We start from the raw sequence: 23,027 nt of genomic DNA on the forward strand, positions 1-23,027 counted from the left end.
GAGATGCCACGGTTTATGTCAACACGATGGTTGCATGGAGCCTTGACCGCAGCATCCAGCGAAGGGACAGAGGTCTCAATGGAGGAGTGGGAGTTCTCGAGGGGATATAGTCCAAAGGTAATGAGGGGTTTAGAATGTGTCGTATCTAAATTTGCTTGCTACATCTAATTTGAGTGTTTCAATGTGCAGTACAAAATATATAGTGCAGCGTGGTCGCGCGGACGGCATTTTCGGGTGGAGCGTATTGACAAAATGCGCTCCACAATGGATTGTGGTGTCATGGCAAGGTTTGAGCAAGAGAGCCGGCGACGAGCAACGGATCCGAACACGGTTATGGATGAGATCGAGTATTTTGGGAATTTGCAAAGTATTATTACGGTGGATTACCGTAGCTTCTCCATGATAATATTCGACGTGCAGTGGTTCAAAGTGGTACTTGGAGGAGCTGGCGCAACAGTTCGACGAGGTCCATGTGGATTTCTCGAAATAGATTCCGAAAAAAAATGGATGGATTTACGCGACACCTTTGTGTTGCCGGCCCATTGTGAACAGGTGCAACTAGGCATTTGCTTGCTAATTGTAATACGACATGGTTTATGTCACAATGGTTTGAAGACGGTTTGTAAGTGTTTGTGAACAGGTAATCTTCTATCCAAATCCCGGACAACCTCGATGGTGGTATGTTATACCTTCAACTCCTCGAGGTGCGAGAGTATACGATCAAAGCGATGTTCCAGGCATAGATGAAGAAAATATGCAAATAGAGGGATCGAAATTACAAGGGGTGGAGGCCACCGCAAGCTTGGAGCCTGCATCGGCTAGCAATGATGGAAATACAGAAGTCGTAGAATTTTTTGAGAACGAGACAGACTCGTTGTTTTGCGGTGACATGTCTATCGACCTTCCAGTGTATGCAGAGTTGTGTCAGGAGATTAACATGGGACCATAGAATACTTCATTCTTGGAGAATTGTATTACTCAATTCGTTGTTTAGATCTTCCATATAGGTAAATAAGATATGCATTTTAAGAGGGATTTTTCAAAAATGATTTATATTAATGTGCTTTGTATAGTTTAAATTGATTATTCTAACATTGTTTTTTATCTGTGCAGGTATCGACATTTTCAGGATGAGTCGAGGGATGAGCGATGAGGAGTTTCAGGAGATGATGGCACGTATGTCTCCAGATCAGCTCGCGAGATTCAGAGAGATAGCAGATCAGGAGCTGTCTCGTTCTTCGTCAGGACGCTCTGCTAGATCAGCTTCGGTGCGATCAGATGCTTCAGCTTCGAGTAGAGGATCTCGACGCTCGCGACTTGGGCGAGAGGGAGGGACTGCGACTGCAGGAGGATCAGGGGGGTGCTGCTGTGGAGACACGGTCGCGGTGTCTCCGTCTCGTCGTTCAGCTGGAGATCGGTCACCGCCAGGATTTGTCACACCTGTGGGGACGTCCACTCCAGTTACTCCGGCTTTTGCGCAGCCGTCGGCAGATGTCACGCCTTTTGGTGGCCTTTTGGTGGCACCCCCTCTGGTGGCACTCCTTTTGGTGGCACACCCTCTGGCGGCACCCCTTTGTGTGGCACTCCGGGAGAGGGTACCCCCGTCGGTACACCGGATGTTCAGGGATCTCCTGGATATGCCCAGGAGCGTGGACGGAGATGGGAGAGGGCCCATACACGGCACACTCCTAGGGATTATGGATACCTAGTGGATGGCAGGTCAGGAGCCATCATCATGAATGATGAGGGGAGGAGGGTGATGGCTCGCATGAGGGAGTTGTGCCAACAAGTTTTTCGGCACAACGTCCTGGATCATTGGAGGAACATACCGGAGGGGAGCAAGGAGTACATAGTAGCATCCTTGCACGAGGAGTTCCCGGTGCCAGCCGCAGTGGATAGATTCTCTACGGGCTGGATGATGGATTGCATGCGTGCATACATGTCACATAGACGATCCGACGCACGCAAGGCAATCAAGAGTGGGTCTCCAAAGCCCGAGTGGTTAGATGCAGACGACTGGCACCGACTGAGGGAGGAGGCTACAAATTCGCCAGGACGTTGGAGTCAGCAGCGGGAGGCGGCGAGGGCACGAATCGAGGCCGGATCGATACATCATCTTGGGAGTGGCGGCCACAGGACATATTTGGAGGACTTTGTAAGATTCTCTTTTGTTTTGCTTATTTGTTTTTTTGAGATATTCTTTGTACTGACAATCATGTTTCTAACAGTTAGCATTTTGTTTTCTTTGCAGCACTCCATTACAAATCGCGATCCGCAAGGCCTTGAGACTCGATATGCGGAGAAGCACGGTCTCAGATCATTGATCGACCGATTGTATAGACGCGGCGGCCCAGTAAGTCACTCATCTTTCTTGTCCGTAGTTACCATGAGATATTTGAATGCATTATTGTATGGTGGATTGATATGTTGTTTCTTTTTCTGCAGAATCCGTTTGATGCTCCTTTGCGGCGGGACGAGCTTTCGGGGGACGAGGATTTCTAGCTTGCCCTTGGATCCTTAGAGCTCACACACCTTTAGTTTTTAGTCGCCTGATCTATGTAGACATTTTCTATGTATTAGTGATATCGTTTCATGATTGTACCAATCGCATTTTATGCAATTATGTATTTATTTCATGTATCAATTTCAGTATACATTCTTTTTGTTTGCAAACGCTTTGTATGAAGCAGTGCAGAAACTATTTTGTATGGCTCTCATACAGCACACAGTGCTATATGTGGTAGGGCAGCTTGCTGCCCTGCCACAAATTTTTTTTTTCTCTGTTACCGTCGCTATTAGCGTCGCAAAATACCTGCACGCGTCGCTATTGCCGTCGGTATTAGCGTCGCAGATTCTCTGTAACCGTCGCTATATGCGTCGCTATATGCGTCGCATTTGCGATGCATATAGCGACGCATATAGCGACGATTCTATGGCGTCGCCAATAACGACACTTTTTGCGACGACGGGGGCAAATTTTGTTGTTTGTATTTTCGTCGCTTTAAACGTCGCTATAAGGTCTATATCTTGTAGTGTCTGTGTGTATTCCCCCATTGTGCAAGCAAGAAATCTACAAGTGAGACTCCTTCCTTCTCTCCCACAATCTTGACAGTTATTTCATATTTCAAATGCACCCTTGGCATTTCAAGCATTGATAAAATAAGTGCTAAACCCCAACTAGTCATAGTTTTCTTTGAGGATGTCCTTATCTATAGCAAGAACTGGAGAGAATATTTACAGTATGTAAGAAAAGTATTTGACACATTAAGGAAGTATAAATTGTTCACCAAGAAGAGTAAATGTACTTTTATGGAGAATGAGGTCGGATAATTAGACCACGTAGTTGGTGAAAAGGGCATTAAGGTGGATCCCAAGAAAGTATAATGTGCGAAAGATTAGCCCATTCTCACAAACACTATTTTATAAGGATTTCCTGGATTTTCTTCATTCTATTAGTGGTTTATAAGGAATCATGATCATGTAGCTTTGAAGTGTGAGACATTTGCTTAGAATGAAACTACCACCAAATGATTCAATGAGTTGAAATAACTTATTTCAACACCAATTTGATGTGTCAAGATTTCTTTCAACAGTTCAAAATCTGTGCAAATGCTACTGGTCACCAAATCAGGATTTTTGAATATCAAGAGCTGGTGCGCAGATCGGATGCTGTACGCTCGTGTAGTGAATGCCGGAAGGTCCCCAAGAACAAAAGAACTCTACTTTCTGCACAAAACTCAAGGTAAAAAGCATGAACGACATGAACAAGAGACCAATTGGGTGCAATCTCCCCCCATGCCTTGTGTGAGCACTCCACAAAGCATGTATTTTATGTATTAATCATCTTCAAGCTCAAATAATAGCCCAAATTACAAAATAGCAAGCTTTTAGCTTTTTGAGTTTGCTTTAGCACAAAATAGAAATAAAGCTAATGGGCAGTTCCCAAAGAGTCAGGCATACCCAATACAATGTCCAAGTACAAATAACATAATCGTGCGCCCAAGCGCATACAAAATAAAAAACAAATATCCAATGCCTCAATAAATAGGCACGATAAAATATAGGCTCCATGCCTAAGGTATGCGCCCATTAAAATATAAATGATAATTCGAATACTCGCTATCCTCCAATGCTTTCCTCCGCCACTGTTGCTATCTCTACACATCAACTGAAGCATTCACAATCGTTAGTAAAATAATACAATTAAACTGACAAAAGTGAATACCTAGCAGTTTTCAGCTAGATAAATTAATCAACTGGTTAAAAATCAATCCTAACCTTAATTTATTACGAGTGCGCACTCTAAACTCATAAAAGTTTATTAATTTAATATGCATTTTGCGAAATCACCTACTATGGAATCACCCATGTACACACTAAATTAATGAAACGCCCAAAAAGGATAGGCGTCCCCATCAACTTCTCGCACAAAGAATCCACTTTTTGTATGAGCCCCGGTCATCAAAGTTTACAGAATCCACCCTAAAACCTCACGGAATCCACCGTGGCACGGAATCCACCGTGAAATATGCCTCCTGGCATCATCCCCCGGGGTGGGATAGCAATTGACCTCAATTGCTATTAGCTCAATGTGGAGCTAACAGAGTGGGGAAAGCATTTAAGTCTCTAGTGTGCATCCATTGGGCTTCTTCTACAGGATGGTTCTTAAATTTGACTAGATATCTAGAATATCTTCGGCCACTTCTAGTGGTCATAAAGTCAGTATCTATGATAGCTTAAGGTTCAAGTATTTCAGTCTCTTCCTCTAACAAAGGTGGGTTTTCATAAAGAGGGTGTACAGGTAGTTGGCCTCTAAAGGGTCTTAATAAATTAATATGAAATGTATTGTGAATTTTCCAGTGAAGTGGTGTCTAACTTGAATGCATTGTCATTATTTTGTAAATAATCTTAAATAGTCCATAGAATCTAGGTGCTAATTTCACAACTGGGTGTCTATCTACACTTTGTAATCTACATTTTTCTATTCTCAACCAAATATAGTCATCAACTTTGAAATTCATTGCTTGTCTTTTCTTATTAGCTTGTTTGGTATATGATTGCTGGGCTTTGGCAAGAATGTCTTTAACCTCATCAAAAATAGTATTGTGCATAGTGGCAATATCATCAGCACTCTGAATTCTATTTGATAAAGATGCAAAAGGTGTAGATAATCTATAACCATAAATCACTTCAAATGGTGCTTTCTTTGTAGATGTGTGTGGTGTATTGTTATATGCAAACTGTAATAAATGCAAATGTGTGTCCCATGTCTGTGGTTTAGAAATAGTGTAAGCACGTAAAAGATCTAGTATAGTACTATTAGTGGCTTCTGTTTGTCCATTAGTTTCAGGATGAAATGCAGATGAAAAATCAATTTTTGTGCGTAGGTTAGTAAACAAAGTAATCCAAAAGTTATTACAAAATCTAGAATCACGATCAGAAATAATAACTTTTGGTAATCCATGGTTAGTGAAAACAATTTTCAAAAACAATTGTGTTGCCTCTGATGCTGTTAAAGTTTTCTTACATGGAATGAAATATGTTTGTTTACTAAACCTATCTACTACTGTCCAAATCATATCATGGTTAGATTTAGTATTAGGTAAACCAGTAACAAAATCCATAGAAATTTGTTCCCATGGTCTTGACGGAATAGATAAAGGCATAAGTAATCCATACTATTTACCATGATGTCTCTTAACTCTTTGACAAATCAAACGTTCAGAAACAAAGTTAGATACATCAATGTCCATATGCGGCCAATAAAAATCTTCAATTAATGTACATCAAGTAGATATGATACCTCTATGACCTTGATATGGACGACAATGAATCTCAGTCAAAACAAAAGATCTGTATGGAACTGTAACACATAATCTCTTTCCATAAAACATAAATCCATCATTATAAGATAGTGAATCAATAGGAATCAAGTTATTTTGAACTAATTTATTCCAATCAGCATGAAAGTAATATCCTGATGATAAGTATCTTTCATAGGAATCAAAGAATCAAATGATATAATGGAAATATTGTGAATGGCAGGTCTTCTACTTAATGCATCAGCCACTACATTTTCTTTACCGGGTTGATATTGGATAATCGGATGAAAACTCTGAATAAAGGATGCCCATTTGATATGTCGGTCAGATATTTGGGGTTGGCTAAGTAAATGTCTAATACTTTGTTGATCGGTCTTAATCATAAATTCAAAACCCATTAAATAATGTTTCCACTGTCTTAAGGCTTGTACTACAGCTAATAATTCTTTATCATATGTGGAATATTTCAGTTCAGAGGGTTTCAGCTTACAACTAGAATAGGCTATAGGACGATTGTCCTGTATAAGTACGGCTCCTATTCCAGATCCGCTAGCATCAGTCACTACTAAAAAGAATGGTCTATTAAAATCAGGCAATTGTAATACAGGAGCATGGGTTAATGCATGTTTCAATAAGTCAAAGGTTTCTATTGATTATCCGACCAATGATAAACAATACCTTTCTTCAGAAGTTTGGTCAAAGGCAAAGCAAGTAATGAAAAATTACGCACAAACTTCCTATAGAAACTAGCAAGACCTAGGAATGATCATAACTCATGCACATTTTTAGGTACAGGCCAGTTCAATATTGCTTCTATTTTCTTAGGGTCAACTTTAATTCCATCAGATGATACAATATGACCTAAATACTCAATTTCTGTTTTAAAGAACTCACTCGTTTTCGGATTGGCATACAGTTGATTATCTTTCAATAACTGGAAAACCAATGACAAATGCTCATAATGTTATTTCTCATTTTGACTAAACACCAAAATATCATCAAAGAAGACAATAACACAATACTGATATTTCAAAAATATACGATTCATCATTCTACTAAATGTAGCAGGTGCATTAGTCAATCCTAAAGGCATCACTAAAAACTCATAATGACCGAATTGTGTCCTAAATGCAGTCTTGAATATGTCTGACTTATCTAGTCTTACATGATGATAACCAGATTTAAGGTCTATTTTACTAAATATGGCAGAACCTTGTAGTTTATCCATAAGGTCATCGACTCTAGGAATTGGATACCTATTCTTTACTGTGATCTTATTTAAAGCACGATAGTCAATGCGCATACGATAGGTATTATTTTTCTTCTTTACTAACAAAACAGGTGCACCAAATGGAGAACTACTAGGTCTAATCAATCCTCTATTTAGTAATTCCTTTACCTCTATTTTATGGTCTTCTGGACGTGAAGGAGGTAAAGGAGGTGGTATATCTTTTGCAACATAGTCTTTAAAGTATGCAAGAAATTCTTTATGCCTAGGGTGCATATGATTTTCTTTAACTTGCAGTTCATTCACCCAAATGAGATAAGATTTACTACTTTTGCATAATGCACGTTTAGCTTGAGTATGAGAAAGCAGTGGAAAAGCATTAGATGCATGCATACCATACAATGTAATATGTTTTCCTTGAAATTGAATATTAATTGAATGCGTGGAATAATCTATATCAGGGTTATGTTGATGACGCCAAGGCATACCTAAAATAATATCACTGGACTGTAATGGTACAACTAGAAAATTTCTTCTTTCAGTGTTTTTACCAATTTGAATTTCTAAGTCATGCACTTCTTGTGTTCCATTATACCTAGTGCCTAAGAATGCTGCTTTAATGCGATAATGCGTAGGAACAGTTTGTAACTTCAATTCTTTCACTAGTTTTACAGAAATAAAATCATGAGTACTACCATCATCATGCAAAATAATCTTTTCCTTTCCATGCACTAAACATTTCATTGTCAATAAAGAATGTGGAGTTGGCATACTTGGTAAAGTATCCGAAGGAGTAGTAATATTGTCTTCATCTTCCATAAAATCTGACATTTCTTCATGTTCCTCATCTTCCATTGCTCCAAGGTAGTTGATATGGATAGGTGGCTTCTTTGAATGGCAATTTGCTATTAGATGTCCAGGTTGGTGGCATTTATAGCATACTATAGGTTTGGCTTTGGTTACATTGTTTGCAATGGCAGGAAGTCTAGGGATATTAGGATTTGGCTGTGAAATTGGCTTAGGGTTTTGATTGGTATTGGATGGTAAAGTAGGTGGTTTTGCCTAAGACTTATGGAAAGATGATGAAGGAAAACGACCTTGATTAAATCTTCTAAAATTTGAACTGAATTGCTTAGATCCATAGTTACCATTGGCTTGGAATTGCTGTGGATGCTTGTCTCTTCCTCGCAGCTTGTCTTCAGTATCATGAGCTAATGAAATTGCGTCTTCAAGCGTTGTAGGCTTGAACATATTAACTTCAGCGTAGTAATGCCCAAGTAGTCGAGACATATACTTGCGCTTGTGTGTCGCTTCAGGTACATCTTCAAGCATGCGTAACTGGAGTAATGCATTCCAAAAGCGTTTGGTGTACTGAGGAATAGGCTCACGATCTCGTTGCTAAAGAAGGTCCCATTGCTTTACAGCTTTTTCATGGAATTGTGGAGGAAGGAAATTCTGCATAAACTTCTTCTTGAAATTCTCCCAGGTAGTGGGACAATCTATACTCTTACGAATCATGGTCCACCAAAGAGATGCTCTATCCACTAAATGATTAGTGACACACTTGATTTTATCTTTTTCTGCATATGTTTCCTCATGAAAGTAGTCATCAAACTGACTGATGAATGCAAGAACAGTTTTTCCCTCTCGAGTGCCATTGAAAGTACGGAATTTGAGATTTCTTTTACTTATCTTTGTTTCCTTGCGAATAGATTGAGCTTCGAGAGTCGTGTCGATAGTACATTGAATAAGGTCTTCAGATTGAGGTTCCTCTTTGTCAGTAGTCGATCTTTGTAAATTAGCCAATTGAACTTGCAATGCTTGCCTAGCTCGTCGTTCTTCATCCAACAGCATCATAATTAAATCCAGCTTTTGCTCCATCGTAGGTTCAGGAAGATCGCCTTCAGCCATTAAATCATCCATATGTGATTCCGTCATCCTGAAAAACTCAAAAGACCTCTCACTCTCAAAATCAAATTAGCGGGATGAGCGTAGCTCAAGATCGGGTATACAAGGCTTATATATTTTTGTGTGTGGCTTTCAAAATCTTTGTCTTTGGCTATTGCAGGATTTGTAATCTTTGAAAAATCTGTTTTTTATCCTTCTTCGTATGTTGAAAATGTTTCAGCAAACCTGTGTATGCGAAGAATACCTTCCAATGAACAACTTTGCAGTTCGGAGTTTCTGCGCAGGAACAGCCCTTCTATGAGTTTTGAACAGAAGTCATTTTTGACTTTAGGTGACTTGTCTGACTTGCAGAGTTGCAGACTTATGTGACTTGCAGAGTACTAAAACTTGCAGAACTTGGTTGATTTATCAGACTTGCAGGATTTAGGCTAGGAAGACTTGCAAAACTTGGGAGCTTTTGTGTGACTTGTGGCTTAAGTGACTTAGCTTAGTAATGTAGTTTAAGGCTTTAATAAGCCTATTTGATTTTCAAGTAACGCGGCATGCTGTCGAGGTTTGAACACGGCGGAAGTATACTGACACCGCCCGAGATGAAATTTGTGGTATTAAGCTTTGTAGTCTTTAGTTTTAAGCTTTTAAGCTTATAGAAATTGAGACTTATCTCTGTATAACCAGGACTTGGAGAAGAGGATATAGGAGTGGTCCTCCGCTACTGCAGGCCGGTCCTTCATGATCTGATGATGGAAACAGAGGTTCTTGATCACCAGGAATCCACCCGTATCGACCGTTCACGATGAGATTGATCGTAGAGCTCGATCGTTCCAGGAGCTCGGCCTTCGCACAAGATGGGTAGCGATTGGAAGCTCTCGATCTCAGTTTTGCTCTAATACCACTGGTGCGCAGATCAGATGATGTACGCTCGCGTGGTGAATGTGGAAAGGTCCCCAAGAGTAAAAGAACTCTACTTTTTGCACAAAACTCAAGGTAAAAAGCATAAACGACATGAACAAGAGACCAATTGGGTGCAATCTTCCCCCATGCCTTGTGTGAGTGCTCCACAAAGCATTTATTTTATGTATTAATCATCTTCAAGCTCAAATAATAGCCCAAATTACAAAATAGCAAGCTTCTGCGTACATGGGATTTCTAGGGGGATGTCTCCAAGCCACTTGTTTGGTATGTACCATGTCTTCTAGGAGAGAAAACTCCAAACTCAAAAGTGAAATGTGTAAAATGAGGTGAAACTTTAAACTTATAGGAAAACTTTTTAAAACCCGTAAACTTGAATTAATGTGTATATGCTTTGAAAAACTATGACGAGTGATCCTATTGACGTGAAATTTTACTTGTGGTCTCCTCTAGGACACATCAACAACCCAAAAAAAATGCCTTATCAGAAGCCTCTGGGAAACCTTTTCACTAGAGGCTCACGTTTAGGGCCTTGAATCCCAGATTTGGTTCTCATGATGGACAAGTGTCCCAGAGGCTTCTGATGGGGCTAATTTTTTAATATCCATGAGTTTTTATGATGCGCGGCATGTGGGTGAAGTTTCACCAGATTTTGATTTTTAAAATTGACAGTTCAATTTTAAAAAAAAATGCATTAATTGGATTATACTTCACTGATAATAGAAAAACTCACTGTTGAGTGTGTGCAGCTGCATATTAAATGTGTTGCCAACCAAACTACGTGAAATATTGGAACACTACAACAAAAAGGCCTCATAGACGCACATTTAGATGTGATTTTTGAATATAGAGAAATTCTTACGGGTGCGTCTATCCGCCCATCTATTTGCGCGTCCACCATTTCGTGTCTATAATCACATGTAACAACGAATTTACACGCACAAATAGACGCGCAATAGACGCGCATATACACGCACATATAGACACGCTGGTAGACGCACTTTTACAAGCACTGATAGACGCGAACGGAAAACAAAAAATGTCATTTAAAAAAAAAGATATTTAATTTTTTTTTTAAATTTGAATTATGAAGCGCGTGTATAAGCACGTGTAGTGTGCATTATAAACGCGCGTATAAACGCGAATTATCTGCAATTTAGATGCGCTGATAGACGCGCAAAATAGAACTGGAAAAAAAAAACCAGAGAGCTCTTTGGTTTTTTTTTCCCCTCCCATATATCAGATTGTGTATTTGGGAAAAAGACAATGTATTTTACGGGCACCAGAATTGAAAATAAAAGTCCATGTATTCATTATATATCAAAAGCATTTACAAGGAAAGTTTAAGTGCTTGCTACCTAAAGCGTGGCCGCAAGCAGTAGGCTCAAAGAGATATCATACATATACAAGAAAAGAAGGCCTCATGAGGAGGTATGGTGCTCCTCTACAAATCTGAAGAGGAAACATCTTCGCTAGTACCACCATGGCTACTAGCATCGCTATCCCCCTCCTCGCTATGCTTCACATCCGGGTTCACCTACACACACAAAAGATTAGGGTTTCTTACATAGACAAGGTGGAGAAAAAGTTATAATTAGCTATACTTTTAATAGAAAAGTAAGAAAAACATACCTCCTCTGGCTGTCGAATCCTTATGGCCCGGTTGTATTGGTCCTCAGTGATGAGACCCTCCTCATAAAAGTGAAGCCATGTCGCTGCGCGGTTATGGCCTCGATGGTAACCTATCTCTCTAGGAGTAGGTGTCCTACCAATGATGGTAGTTTGCAAAACATTTAGAGATATACAAACAATTATGAGTCACAATATATTAGAGTAAAATATATAAAGAATTGAAAGAAATATAAATTTAAAAAAACTAGAAATCAAAATATACTTACAAACTCTGCCTCCCACGACTCTCTACCGCTCAATCCGTAATGTGACGATCCGATTGTTTCCATTTGGATCCGTCGCGCCTCTACATGCTGGCGACTCTTCACTTTCTCAGCTGCTTTCTTCTTGGCTTTCTTTCACTCTATGTGGTGGCACATAGGTGGTTGGCTATAGGCTCCACGCCCCTCCTCTAGCCTCCATAGTGAGTCCCTGGCCCGTGTTATGAGGTGGGATCTTTTGTTGTGAAGCATATCCCTCACTTTTGTACATCCCCAATCATCTGAGAATCACTGATCCTCAGGATTTGGGCACCTCCTATGGACTGCCCTCAACACCACCTGCCACAAGCCGCTTTTCTGATTTTTGAAGGCAATGAAACAATCCTTATACATCGCATGCACGATGCTCCTCATGTACGCCATTACATCCCTTCCCTCATTATCATGAAAGATGCCACCAGCATTTGTAACTCTATAGTACTGGCGTACAACCTCCTCTACGTGATCTACTGGTGAGGGTGATTGCTCGCCACCTCCTAGGCAACCCCCACACAAGCCTCATTCTCCCCCTCGACTCTCCCTCCTCCCTCTCTGTCAACTACCCTCTGCCTAGCTAGACGCACGAGCTTCTGCAGAAGCACGTGCTTCTACAGATGCTTGTGCTTCAGCCGATGCACGTGGAGCACGTGGAGTACCTGCATATGGAGTACGCGTATGTGGAGTACCTGCATGTGGAGTCTGGAAAGTAGTGCTAGGCAAAGACGCAAGAGGCGTCCCAGACATGACACTGAACACCTCGTCCGCTGTGGGAGAGCGGCCAAGGTGTCTGGTCATCTCTCCCATGAAATCTTCCCTACTAGGAAAACCTCCAAAAAATGCATTAACCCCCCTGCCAAAGGAGGCCAATGTATCATTCATGCAATCCACATCTGGGTCATTACTAGATGAACCAGGATACGACATCTGCAAAAAAAACACAGGAAAAATACAAATTTATTTGCATACAAAAAATCATATATTATCTACATTTTCAAAGAGCTTTCTTTAGACATTGAGCATAACACTTAAGTGCTAATGCTTCTCTTAAACAAGAAAACTGATAAACACAAACATGGGATTGGTCACATTCATCATTGCAAAAATATATTGTTTACTATCAGAACTGGGAGACTTGGCGCGTGTATCCCCGCGTCTACATTGCAGGTTAGACACGCCCTCAGACGGACTCCAGAGTGAACCTTCTATCCAGCGCGTCTATCTATGCATCTAAGATCCAGCAGAGACGCGCTGTCAAACGCGTATCCCAGGTCAATGCACGTGTATAATCGCGTGTAGACTGTAGGTCAACCTTCTGTGCAGCGCGTGTATCATTGTGTGTACACTGCAGAGCACACGTGCCAAAAGACACGCTCTAAGACGCGCCCTCAGACGCTCTGAGAGGAAACATTTTTTGCTCTATGTCTATGTCTACACTGAGATGTAGACGCGCTCCGTGGGTCGATTTCAGGCCGATGACCGCCATTGATGATTTACAAAATGCAATACATAATGGAATCACAAATCCTAAATACATAGACAGAGCAGATAGAGGAAGAGAGAAACAAAGAGAGAGAGAGAGAGAGAGAGAGAGAGACTCACCTTGGGTGTTTGGTGTGGCGGGTGATGGCGCTTCTTCCTTCTCCTTCTTCCTCTCCTTGGTAAGTTACCCTCCCTTTATGATTGCTTGCTTGCTTGCTGCTTCTTCTTGTTCTCCTCTTTCTTGTTCTCTCTTTCTTCCTCTGATTGGCTTTCCTTTTTCCCTTCTTGTGTGTTTGAAATGAAAGAAGAGGTGAGTCATGAGGAGGTGAGGCATGAAGAGACTAGGTGAGTCATGAAGAGACTGCATGTCGACTAAACTCAAGCTTCAGAACCGCAAAAAACGTAGGAAAGGAAAGGCGCAGTTTGAAAAGAAATGATTTAAGTTTGGTTTGAATTTTGACGTGTGCGTCTATTTTCGCGTGTGTATGTGCGTCTATTGTTCAGACAGTCGCGAGTATAGATGCGAATATAGACGCGAAAATAGATGCCAATATAGATGCATAGTTAAACACGGATATAGACGCGCATTTGGGATTTATCATAATTTTTTGTTTTTAAGATAAGTTTTGATAGTGAGTTCTTATCATTTTTGTTTATGATGATTTTTGTGTATTTAAAATTGAGATCTTATGTAAACATATGAATGACAAATATTTTGATGTTGTCATGAATTAGGTTTAATCATGTCGACGTCGTCATCACCTAGTGCGGTGCAAGCTGGTGAGTCAATGAGCACATCCTCAAGTGAGGATGAAACATTGCGTCTTCATAATCGAGATGCATGGCTACGACAAAAAATTAAATGCATGTGTGATTCATGAGTTCGCACAAGAGTGTCATGTTTGTGGCGAATCAAGATACGAAGTGGAGATGAAGTCAATGGATGTGCCTTGTAAGGTTTTGCGACATTTTCTGATTGTTCCACATATAAAACTTATGTTCAAGTGTATATGTTGCCATGCTAGTCATCGTTCAAGTGATGGAAAATGGAGGATCCTTGCAGACACACCAGCATGGCAACATATAGATAATTTGTGGCACATTTTCAAAGAAGAGCCAAGAAATTTAAGATTTGGTTTAAGTATGGATGGAATCAATCCATTTGGCATCAAAAGCACATCATACAATGTATGGCCAGTGGTATTGGTAAAGTATAATATTTCTCCATCCATGGCAATTAAAAAGGGAATGTGATGTTGTCCCTTCCGATTCCTGGAAAGCACAAGGTAAAAAACATGGACATTTACTTAGAGCCTTTGATTGAAGAGTTAGAAATGTTATGGGAAGGTATTGAGGTGCAAGATACAAGTGCATCTGCATCCTCTAGAGATTTCACATTGAAGGCCATGTTGTTGTGGACCATGCACAGCTTTCCAGGATACGGAGAGTGTTGAGGTACATTTATATGTATCAAGGGAGCCTTCATAAAGAAAAAGAAAAGAGGTGTGGAGCAACTATCTGGTTTTAAGTCCCACAATTGGCACAAAATGATTCAAGTAAGGGTATCTCTAACCATGAATATAGTAATTAGTGGAGTAACTATGTGCAAACTTTGGGGTATGATGACTTTTTCCTCAACTAATCATTTGATCTATGAATATTGTTTACATTCAGTTTGTACTTCCTACTAGCATATCCCATTGTGTATCCAAAGATGTACGTGATATCATTTACAAGATGGGAGAGCTTGTGAGGTGTATATACATTGTATTTTTTTATTATATATCTTTGAATTTCTACGCAAAAATAAACAATTCTCAAATACATATTGACAGATACGTGAGCTCGAAGGAAATTGATCCAAACACATTGCAAGATGCTCGAGTATTATCTGTTGAGGTGGTTTGTTTGGTGGAGGAAATTTTTCCTCGATCCATTTTGACTACTCAATTACATTTTCTCGTACATTTGATTGATGAGATCGACTTTGTGGGGCAGTTCATGTAAGGTGGATGTTTTTTCTTGAGCGTTTCATGAAAACCTTGAAAGATTTTGTGAGGCAAAAATCACGGCTTGAGGGAAGCATGGCTGAGGGTTGGTTAGTGCAATCATCCCTTGTTTATATCTCTAAATATCTTGCTGAAGTGGATCCCTCTCAACCACGACTATGGAAAGATGATGAAGACTTGAGGATGACCTCTATAGTACCTCAAGGAAAAGGAATGAGTAAAGTGCTAACAAAAGAAGAACTTCGTAAGTTAAATAGTTTTTGTGTGCTCAATAGTAATGTAATGAGCAAATGGGTGACACTATATAATGAAGTAAGGACAAGAAGAAAAAGCGAAAGACAAGAATTTCGCACTAGATATGGACGTAATGTCTCATTTCCAGATCATCTAACTGCGCTCCCACGTCATATTGATATAGATTGGTTACATGAGGAAATGGAGAGAATGGAAAAAGAGGAGGAAATTAATATATCTCAAGAAGAGTGGGAATACGCACAAGGTTGCTTATCAAAGGTGAGACATACTATCAATTAATTTGTTTCTATAAGTTTTATTTTATATAAATAATTGACATGTTTGATCTTTTATCTTTTACTACTAGTGCACATTATTCAATGCACTTTGGTGTGAGGGTAAACATCTTCGAACTCAACGTATAGATGAAAAGAGAAATACCGAAGATTGTGGTGTCCTTGCTCACTTCGAGGATGCCAATGGTACCATGGAAGGTTATTGTGGCTTGATCCAAGATATTCTGAAGCTTGACTTCAGACGATTCTTTATATATGTACTGGATGTGAAGTGGTTTAAAGAAGTGGTAACAAATGGTGAGCATTGCACAATCAGACATCATTCAAGTGGTTTTGTAATCATTGACTCTACAAAATTTCACCAAAACAAGAATGGACTACCTCAACAATGCGAGCAGGTATATATGCAAAGGCTAATTTTTTTATATGTATACATGTGATACATATACACAATATAATAAGTACTTAAGTTTTCTGCTTTTGTTTTTCAAATACAAGTTGTGTATCATCTAATGGTAAACAATAACCGATGGTGGTATGTCATCCCTATATCTATTCGTTCAAAATCAATATATGGTAATATTACAGACATGGAGATAGCAGATGACAATCCAACAATTAATGATGATGTGCATGATGACACCATAATGGATGATATATGTGATATAGTACAAGATGAACCTTGCGAGGATGTTCAAGGAAATGCAGAAGAAGACAATAATGTGATTGTCGATGATATTGATGAAGTTATTGAGCAATATAGCAACACATCTGATAGTGGGATAGACTTATTTGTTTCGTTACCTCTTGGTAACATAGACCTAGAAGTAGATAGTTTAGCAATGGCTGATCTCATTGAAGATGAGATGGATCATTCACTGTAACATACTTAATTTGCTTATTGATTCAATGTGTATTCCTAATTCTATGCTTTTTATCATGTGCACACGTGCACACTCAAGAATCAATAGTCAATTTTAAAGCTAAATTGAAATTTTCATAATAAAAAGGAAGTATCTTTTATCATCTTCAAGTACGTAGAGAAATTACGAGATACATATTGCAATGCTTGCTACTAATTGTAAGGTTTCTATCGTTTGCCACTAATTACTTATATCAGGCTTGTCAACTGGAGGAACTGCCATTCATTAGAGAGCAATGAAAAAGTAATTATTAACTCTATTTTTTTAATTCAATGATTCAATGTGTATTCTCAATTCTATGGTTTTTATCATGCACACATGTGCATGCTCAAGAATCAATTTGAGGTGGTTAAATAATTATTAACTTTGGTTTTTTAATTATGTGAATTGCTAATTTTAGGTGGTTAAATAATTGTGCGTCTACTGGCGCGTCTATATTAGCGTTTATTTGCGCGGATATATAGACGCAAAATTCGCGTCTATTAAAGTGTGAGACAAGACTCTAGGCTTTTTGACTAGTTGCTCCTAAACCAACAAAATATATCTTTTGTATGATAAGAAGACTAGCACAGCCCCTGGGGAGAGACCACATGAGAGAATTTCCAATTGTAGGTATTGAATATTCTAAAAAGTAATGTACCATTAGCTCTTTGTTGACCTTTATTCCAACACCTCTATCCTTTATCCCACCATCAAATCTTACTGAGAGAATGATCACCATCAGAATTCACTACGCGATTCTTGACATTTAATTATTTTGTAGCTGAAGACTACTAGGTATTCACTTTTGTGGGTTTCATCTTATTATTTTCTAATTGTGAATGCTTCAGTTGATGTGTAGAGCAGGCAACAGTGGCATTGGGAAGCACCAGGCAATGGCGTATATTCAGATTATCTAGAAGAAATTATCATTTTGTATGGATGTGCATCTTATCACTGAAGGCATGGCATCAATATTTATTTAGGCACGCTTATTTATTAAAGCACTTGACAAATATTTATTATTTTTTATGTGCATAGGTGATTGGTTTAAGTATTTCATTATTGGACATTGTATTTGGGCACAACCCCACTTTTTGGATGTCCAAACTCTTTATTTTTTATTTGGGAAAAAGCAAACACAAAAGCTAAAGCATGTTATTTGTAAACTAGGCTATTTTTGAGCTTGGAGATTAACAAATGTTTAAATACATGCCTTGTGAAGCACTCACACAAGGCATGGGGGAAGATTGTACCCAATTTGTCTTTTTCTCTCATGTTGTGCAAACATTTCTTCTTGCTTTATGAGCTTTTGTAGAGTTTTTTGTTCTTGGGGACCTTCCAGCATTCACTACACACACATGCAGCATCCCATCTGCACACCAGGAAAGGACTATCAAGAATTTGAAGAGAGGGAAAAAGGCTGAACTTGGTGGTCTAGAAGGGCAAGATGATATATTTCAGAGATATTGAGCAACCGATTAAACCAGATTTTGGTAAAGGAGGTACGAAGAAATTATTGGAGGAATCTCTTTTTTGCTCTTCTTATGTCATGCCATAGGTTGAAAGAGAAGCTGCTACCTATGGTCTTCAATTGGAGCAATTGTCGAAGGACAAATCTCCTTTATAGTCCTATGCACACTGCATGCAGAAAAGAAAGGTGAAGCTTCAACATCTGAGCTTTCCACCATAAGAGATACAATCAGAAAAGGGATTGGATGAAATGATCATGTCAATGTATTTTGTATTTATGCTTCCATTGCGAAATCTCAAGGATTTGAAGCGCTTGTTGAAGAAAATCAGAAAAGAGATAATGATGAACCTGAAGGATCAAAGAGAGCAACTAGGAGGAGTGATGCAATCCTTCAACCTTATTCTTCAGGACCAGAGCAATGTATGGCTGATGTACAAAAGCCAAAAGTACAAGAAAATCATAAGGCCCCAAAGACAAAGGATTCGAATCCGAAAAAGCAACTTGGACTCAAGTTGCTATTTGACATTGAGACAACCATGGACTTGAAAAAGGTAGTTGAGGAATGGATTCTTGATTGCACATTTGAATTTACTCTTGGAGAAGTCTTGGGGATTTCCAAAAGAGAATTTCATGATGTTATCATCCACATCATAAAAGGAAAACGACAAGTTATTGAAGAGCCAATGTAGGGGATGATCCATCAAGAGGCTTTTACTATTGCCGAGGCTATTCTCTATCGGTTGCAGATTGAAGAGATGGATTCTGATGAGGAGACTATTGAGGTGTCTACAAATGGAGCTCTATGTATACGAACCAAGAAGTCTCTTCATCCTTTACTTCAGCTCGTATAGTATAATGAGAACAAAGATGCACTTAGATTGGTGCCTCGAAGGCATTTTTATCGTGGTCACTAGGCTCGTGTGACTACAGAGACTCTATTCAAGCTTGGTGAGACTAAGACTCCTTGTGTTGCTCTTTTGGATCATGCCTCGAAGATTAATGTCATAGCAAAAGGTTCATATAAAACTGGTAGATGGCCAATTGATGTGGATCATGGTTGGCGCATGCGTGTAGCCAACAACACTGTAGGAGATTTGTATGCTGCTTGTCCAAAATTGAAGATTTCTATTGGAGATGTGGGTGAGTCTTATCATTTATTTGTGCAAAACTCTTATTCTTATCCTATTATTTTGGGGAAGCCATTTATTGCTGAGTCTGGGTTCTGGATGATGGGTCTACCTATGCATGAATCTGAAGCAAGGATGGAAAGAGAGTTGTCTAGTTCATGACCATTTGTATCAACCATTAGAGAAATAAGAATTCTTTGAGGGATTCCCCTCTTCCAACAGGAGAGCTAGGTACCGCTTTTTTGCGAGTCGATAGTGGTACTAGTCAAGGAAAGCTCTTGCATCCTGGCAACGACAGTTTTTCTTCATGTGTTATGGTGTATCCACTAAAAGTACTTTGTGTTTTTAGCATATTTTTGATATTCCTATAGCTGCCAGGCAGTATGTAAAAAGAAAAGAAAAATATTTTATTCTTATAGTTGTTTTGTAAGAAGAAGACCGAATAGATGGTCTCTATGATGGCCTTTCATATGCTCAAATAACATGGAAGAACTTTTGGTATTACAAAATGCTAACAATCAAGAGTTGTCATATGTCTTATAGGTCCATTCTTTGGTGATGTATTGTGGAATTGTTGATTTCATGCTTCAAAAGAATTTGGGTGCTGAGGACTCCCAACAAAAAGTATTCTCTACTAACATATTTCAGCAAAAAGAGTTGGATGTTGCTGTTTATATACATCAAAATTTGTGTTTACCAAGGTATTGTCGACAAGGGTTGAAATTAGCAGGTTGTAGCAATGAAGCCAAAGTTCAAACAAAATATAAGACAATTGACAAGAAGATTAGAGCATTTGCATGATCGCTATCTTTGGATAGTGATGAGATGGTTACAAGAGCTGCTTTGCAACCTCCTTTACAAGATCTTGTAGATATCGCACATAAGTTTTCAATTGAGACATTAAAAGAGATGAAGATTGGGACCGAAGATTTTCTGCTTCCTAAAGAGGTAAGATGTTTTCAAGAGATGTTATGCAAACACGAAAATGATTTTTCTTTCTTTCCACATGAGATTGGATACATTGATCCTAGTGTTATGATGCCTATGGTTATTTTTACCATTCCACATGTCCTTTGGAATGTGTAGTCGATTCTTGTGCCAAGGGCTCACTTGCCCAAATAGGTAGAGCTTTTGAATGAGCGGATCAGGATGGGGATTGTAGAGCCATCTTCAGCTCCATATTCCAACAAATGGTTCACAATTCCTAAGAACAATGGGACACTCAGACTCATACAGGACCTACAGCCAATAAACAATGTCATTATTCCAAATTTTGGTGTAGGACCTATTGTTGATGAGTTTGCTAAAGCTTTTGTTGGACGTGCTATCTATTCACTCGACAATATTTATTCTGAATATGATTAGTTCCAGATTTCCGTTGAGAGTAGAGATTTGACTATGATGAAGACACCTTTAGGCCTTGTTTGAATGTGTACGCATCCGTAAGGAGCCACTATTTCGGTTGCCCATATAATGAATGGGATGAACAAGGTTCTACAAGATTTTATTCTTAAGCTTACTATGCCCTTCATTGATGACTTACCTATCAAGGGTTGCTTAGAGAAAGAGAGGGATGATTCTTTAGACGACCATAGATGCAGGTTCTTTATGGCTTCACATATTAGAGATGTTGAGAGGATTCTTTACAGACTAGAGGAAGTGATTTTGACCTTGTCAGGGTCTAAGTCTATTTTTGGAGCCAAAGAAGTTTTGATTGTTGGACATATGTGAGGATATTATGGTAGAAATATTTCCCTTGCGAAGGTTGATGCCATAGAGAAGATTGCTAAGACTTGCTCTTCTACTTCAGAGGTTTGCAGGTTTCTTGGAGCTTTTGTGTTTTATCTTATTTGGATTCCTCATTTTGCTAATATTACAGATGATCTCTACAAGCTCTTGAGAAAAGGGCAATGTTTTTCTTGGGAGATCAAACATACTAAAGCCATGCAAAAGCTGAAGAAATTATTGAGAGCTGCTTCGACTCTTCGAAAGGCACATTATGAGTGTGGGAGACCTATTGTTCTTACTGTTGATACTAGTCCCACTACAAGATATAGGCCTTATACCAACGTTTAAAGCGACGAAAATGCAAACAACAAAATTTGCCCCCATCGTCGCAAAAAGTGACGTTATTCACGATGCCATAGAACAATCGGTATTGGCGTCGCTATCAGCGTTGCTATTAGTGTTGTTATGTACGTCGCAAACTGTTAGTATTGGCCCGCGTCGCCAATACCGATGCTTATAGCAACGGTTTGCGACGTGCATAACAACGCTAATAGCAATGCGTGCAGTAAAATTTGTGACTCTAATAGCGACGGTAACAGAGTTTTTTTTTTGTGGCAAAGCAGAGTACTGTGTGCTTTATGAGAGCCATACAAAATAGTTTCTGCACTACTGTGTACAATGCGTTTACAAACAAAAACAATGTATACTGAAATCATAAAACTAATAGATGAAATAAATATATGATCGCATAAAAAGTGATCGATACAATCATGATAGGATATCACTAATACATAGAAAATGTCTATATAGATCAGGCGACTCAAAAATAAAGGTGTGTGAGCTCCAGGGATCCAAGGGCGAGCTACACATCCTCATCCCCCGAAAGCTCGTCCCGCCGCAAAGGAACATCGAACGGACTCTGCAAAAAAAGAAACAACACATCAGTCCACCATACAATAATGCATTCAAATATCTCATGGTAACTATGGACAAAAAAGATGAGTGACTTACACGGCCGCTGTGTCTATACAATCAGCCGATCAATGCAGTGAGACCATACCTCTCTACATATCGAGTCTCAAGGCCAATCCGATCGCGATTTGTAATGGAGTGTTGCAAAGAAAACAAAATGCTAACTGTTAGAAACATGATTGTTAGTACAAAGAATATTTCAAAAAAAACAAGCAAAACGAAAGAAAAACTTACAAAGTCCTCCAAATCTGATGATGGACCACTCTGGCATTGAGTCGTGCCCTCGCTGCCTCGCGCTGTTGACTCCAAAGTCCTAGAGAATCTATAGCCTCCTCCCTCAGTCGGCGCCAGTTGTCTGCATCTAACCACTCGGGCTTTGCAGCCCCACCCTTGATTACCTTGCGTGCATCGGATCGTCTATGTGACATGTATGCATGCATACAATCCATCATCCAACTCGTAGAGAATCTATCTACTGCGGCTGGCACCGGAAACTCCTTCTGCAAGGATGCTACTATGTAGTCCTTGCTCCCCTCCGGTATGTTCTTCCAATGATCCAAGACATTATGCCGAAAAACTTGTTGGCACAACTCTCTCATGCGAGCCATTACCCTCCTCCCCTCATCATTCATGATGATGGCTCTTAACCTACTATCGACTAGATATCCATAACCCCTAGGAGTCTGCCTAAGATGGGTTCTTTCCCATTTGCCTCCATGCTCCTGGGCATATCCAGGAGACCCCTCTACATCTGGTGTATCGATGGGGGTAATCTCTCTTGGACTGGCACCCAAAGGGATGCCACCTAGTGGACGGTTGCGCAAAAGCCGAAGAAACTGGAGTAGACGTCCCCACAGGTGTGACAAATCTTGGAGGTGATGCAGCTCCAGCTGAACGACAAGACGGAGACACCGCATCCATGTCTTCACAGCATCCACCTGAGCCACGACAGCGAGGAGTCGCACCTGTATCCCATGTGGACTGTGGACTCACTGCCTCTGTATCTCT

This window comes from Lygodium microphyllum, chromosome 9 (genome assembly GCF_053477565.2).
Source record: "Lygodium microphyllum isolate KBCC chromosome 9, Lygodium_microphyllum_v1.1.10, whole genome shotgun sequence".
Classification (NCBI taxonomy): domain Eukaryota; kingdom Viridiplantae; phylum Streptophyta; class Polypodiopsida; order Schizaeales; family Lygodiaceae; genus Lygodium; species Lygodium microphyllum.